The following is a 4,762-nucleotide window of genomic DNA, read 5'->3' as shown; positions in this document are numbered from 1 at the left end:
TGGATGAACTTGACCTACACTCAGGGAGGTAGTAACTCTAAATATCAACAGAGAGGGAAGGAGTCTTCACATCAAGTACCAATTCTATCCCCTCTGAACAGAGGGTAGATAGCAATGGACAACTTAGGCATTGACTACGTAAAATGAGGGGGCAATAAAGGAACAAAGTGACTGGCTTACAAGATTTCAAGATGGAGTTTAGTTTAATATTGTGGCGGGGGGGGGGGGGAAGGAAGAGTCCCCACTGAATAGTTTTCATCTTGTCTAGATGGATCTGGTTAAAAGAGATGGGGATAAGATTCTTGTGATTCGATAGTGAGTAATTGTTATCATGACTAATTGCAACTGTCACATTTGTAAAGGTAGAAGTTTTGTAACAAAAACGGGGGAGTAGTTAATCTTACAGTCCAGAAACAAAGGCCCCTAGGACCATGAAGGGAGAAGAGCACAAGTGGAACGCAAGACCTTATCCAGAGAAACAGCGATACCAGAGATGGAGGCAGAGACGGAGACATGGAGAGAGGGAGCAGCTGAGGACTCTAGATTCCTGGAAAGAGAGGGACTAAGAGGTGGCAGCCAGGAGGTAGACCTGCAGAATGTGCCCTTTGGTGGTGTAAATTATTATATATGCCTGAGTGTTTGTTTTATTTTTTTTTAAAAAAGCTAGAGTGAATATAGAGAAATACTGTTAACTGATAGTACATGGAAGGCATTATAATCATTGTAACGAAACAAAGTGTATGATTGGTTGAATGTAAAACTGATGATCTGCCCTGTAAACTTTCACTCAATCTACAATAAAAACCTTAAAAAAAAAAAATTTTTTTTTTTTTTTCAAGAATGAATGGGGGGCAAGCAAGGGGGGTAACCCAGTCTTCCTCCCGGCCCAATGCGGCAGGAAGGGCGGCGGAGGCCTGGAGCCCGGTTCCACAACCCCGGACCTGCGGAAGGGCACATCCAACATGTCATTTGAGGAGCTGTTAGAATTACAGAGCCAAGTGGGGACTAAAAAGTATACGCAGTTGGTAGCTGGAAACAACACTAGGGAGCAAGATTCTATACCTCCTGGCCAAAATGCATGTGTTGCAGATAAACACAAGCCTTAGGAAATGCCGGCCAAGGCCCGGGTGCCATTTTTGCGTCAAGTTGTCCCGGTCAGTAAGAAGGTGTGGCCCGGGATCCCCGCTTTGATGATCTCTCAGGGGAATATAATCCTGAGGTGTTTGACAAAACATATCAATTCCTGAATGATATTCGAGCCAAAGAGAAAGAGATTGTGAAAAAGCAATTTAAAGAAGTGTCGTTCTGGGGAGGAGCATGAGAAACTGCAGCTGCTGCGTCAGCGATTAGAACAGCAAGAAATGGCACAGCAGGATAGAAAGCAGCAGCAGGAGCTATGCCTGGCCCTGAAAAAGGAGCGGTGGGTTCAGGCCCAGTAGGGCCACCGGCCGTACTTCCTAAAGAAATCTGAGCAATGTCAGTTGACCCTAGCTGAGAAGTTCAAGGAGCTGAAACGCAGTAAAAGGCTGGAGAGCTTCTTGAGTCGAAAGAGGCACCAAAATGCAGGCAAAGACTGTCTTCAGCTTTGCCACTGCCTCAGTGACACATGGGTTTGGCCTGTTCTCTTGGCCTAAGGCAGTATCGCTCAGAAAAGACTAGAAGGTTCTTGGACTGCCTTTTGGGCCGGTAAGAAAAGCGGCCTAGATGCCTTCCATGCAAAACTGCTTCTGCTTGGATCCGGTTCATCACTTCGCTTGCTCTTCTCCTTCCATTACCCTAAGCTGATATGTCTCTAGTATAGAGGAAGGGGCCAATAAGGGCCACAAAGTCTGCTGATGCCTCCCAGGGCTGGAACTGTATGCAGGAGTCACTTTATAAACTTTCCTAACATTCAGGCCACTCATTTTATTCTGCTTTTCGGTGGGATTTGTGGGTGGCCTAGAGTTATGTTTGGGTGGGCCACATAGGTGGGTGTGGTAAGCAACCAACCGTAAGACACAAAATAGGAAGTCAGATCTAAAACCTCTCCTGTTTAAATCTGGGTCCCCAAAAGATGACACCATTATTTAGAGGAAGAACTAGTCCCACAAAGGAGAACTCATCCCAGTTAGCTTGGTTTTGGATACAAGGGTGGGTAGGAAGTGGGATAAAATGTTTTCTCAGTAGCATGTAGCCACAGCTGGCCCTCATACCATGTCAAAGTGGAGTTCGTAACACCAATGTGATTTGGAAAGTCCTCAAGTCGATAATTCAAGCACGGTTTATGACTGCTACAAGGGAGTGTTGACCCCACATACGTTCAGACTTCTCCCCGGTCAACCAGGGCCCAGACTAGACATCGGAAAGCTCTGAGCTTCTGGAGGAATTTTGTTTGTTGTTTTTGTGTGTGTCTATAACAACTTTATTGAAATATAATTTACATACCATAACATGTACCCATTTAAAGTGTGTAATTAATTTTTAGTATTTAAAAAAAAAATTAATGGGATTGAAAGAAGAAACCCAAGCTGCAGTGAAGGTAATGATGAAAAACAAGGCTTAAGGAATTGACAGAACTCCAACTGAGATGTTTCAACAAATGGAGGCAACTCTGGAAGAGCTCACTTATTGAATGAGACCAGGATATTTGGATGACAACTACTTGGAAAACCAATTGGAAGAGATTCATACAAAAGCCCATTCCAAGGAAAGGTGATCCAAGAGAACGTGGAAATTGTCAAGCAATATCATTAATATTACATGCAAGTAAAATTTTACTGAAGATAATTCTGAAATAGTTGCAGCAATACATCTAGGGAACTATTAGAAATTTAAGTTGGTTCCAGATTGAACACGGAATGAAGGATCTCATTGCTAATGTCAGATGGATTTTGACTGAAAGTGGAGAATACCAAAAAATGTTTGTTGTGTGCCACTGAGTCAATTCTGACTCATAGTGACCCTGCATTGGGTTTCCTAGAGTGGATGGTAGGTTTGAACAGTCAAATGCTTTTCCTACAGCATTCATCTATGTAGATCATAACAAATTATGGATAACATTGTGAAGAAAGGGAATTCCATAATATTTCATTGTATTCATGCTGAACCTGTATGTAGACCAAGAAGTAGTCATTCAAATAGAACAAGGTGATTCTTCTTGCTTTAACATCAAGAAAGGTGCTCATCAGATTTGTATCCTTTCACCATAATTATTCAATTTGTATGCAGAATAAATGAGAAGCTGGACTATATGAAGAAGAAAGGAGCATCAAGATTGGAGGAAGACTAATTTAAAATCTATGATATGCAGATGGTACAGCCTTGCTTGCTGAAAAGTGAAGAAGACTTAAAGCATATACTAATAAATATAAGAGACTACAGCCTTCAGTCTACCACTCATCTGTAAGTTTGACGAACTGTGACTGCTTGTGTGTTGCTGTGATGCTGGAAGCTACATCACAGGTATTTTAAATACCAGCAGCATAGCCCATGGTGTACAGATTTGAGTAGCACGTCCAGACTAAGGCAGACTAGGAAAAAGGAGAGGCAGACCAACTTTCAATGGTTAACCACTGAAAACCGTATGAATAGTAACAGAACACTGCCTGATATGTGCTAGAAGATAAGCCCCTCAAGTTAGAAGGTACTCAAGTAAGACTGGGGAAGAGCTGTCTCCTCAAAGTAAAATTGGCCTTAGTGACTTAGATGGAGAGAAGTTTTTGAGACTTTCATTTATTGATAGAGCACAATTCAAAATGAGAAGAAACAGTTACAGACATCCATTAATAATCATAAAGTGGAGTGAACTAAGTATAAATCTATGAAAACTGGAAATCATCTAAAATTAAATGGAATGCATAAAGATGTATATCCTAGGCATTAGTGAGTTGAACTGATTTGGTATGGGGCATTTTGAATCAAATAATTATATGGTTTACTATGCCAGGAATAACAAACTGAAGAGGAATTGTTTCACATTCATCCACAAAAAGAACATTTCAAGACGTATCTTGTAATACAGTATAGTCTGTGATAGGACAATATTCATAGACCTACAAGGAAAACCAGTTAATACCACTATGATTCAACCACTAAGACTAATGATGATGAAACTGAAGAATTCTACCAACTTCTTTAGTCTGAAATTGATCAAACATGCAATCCAGATTCATAAATAATTATTAGTGATTGGAATGCAAAAGTTGGAAACAAATTGGAAGGATCAGTAGTTGGAAAATATCACATTAGTGATAGAATTAATGCTAGAGATCACATGATAACTTTTTCAAGATAATGACTTTTTCATTGCAAATATCTTTTTTCACCACTAAAAATGACGACTACACAAGTGAACCTCACCAGATGAAATACACAGGAATAAAAACCCACATTGTGGGAAGACAAGATGGAGAAGCTCAATATCTTCAGCCCATACAAGGCCAGGAGCACAGTGTAGAACAGATCATTAATTGCTCATATGTAAGTTCTTACGGAAGCTGAAGGAAATTGAAACAAGTCCATAGGAAGCAAAATATGACCTTGAGTATATACCACCTGAATTTAGAGAGCATCTTAAGAACAGATTTGTAAAACTAATGTTCTCCCATGTAAACTATCACATAATTCACAATAAAACATTTTTTTAAAAACTACCATCTGTTCTGTGGGAGAAAGATGACACTTTCTGTTCCCGTAGAGATTTTACAGCCTTGGAAACTCTATACAAGGTCACTACAAGTTCGAACTGACTCCATGGCACATAACTATATAAATATATATATAT

At 40.3% G+C, this 4,762-nt stretch overlaps 1 pseudogene; it reads left to right on the top strand.

The window, feature by feature from the left end:
• Window positions 1–1,634, top strand: part of LOC102842568 — a 64,141-nt pseudogene extending 62,507 nt beyond the window's left edge.
• Window positions 1,635–4,762: the final 3,128 nt, after the last annotated feature.

The sequence above is a fragment of the Chrysochloris asiatica genome, unplaced genomic scaffold (assembly GCF_000296735.1).
Source record: "Chrysochloris asiatica unplaced genomic scaffold, ChrAsi1.0 scaffold00028, whole genome shotgun sequence".
Taxonomy (NCBI): domain Eukaryota; kingdom Metazoa; phylum Chordata; class Mammalia; order Afrosoricida; family Chrysochloridae; genus Chrysochloris; species Chrysochloris asiatica.
Note: the sequence above shows the minus strand (reverse complement) of the source record. Positions and strands in the feature narration are given on the sequence as shown.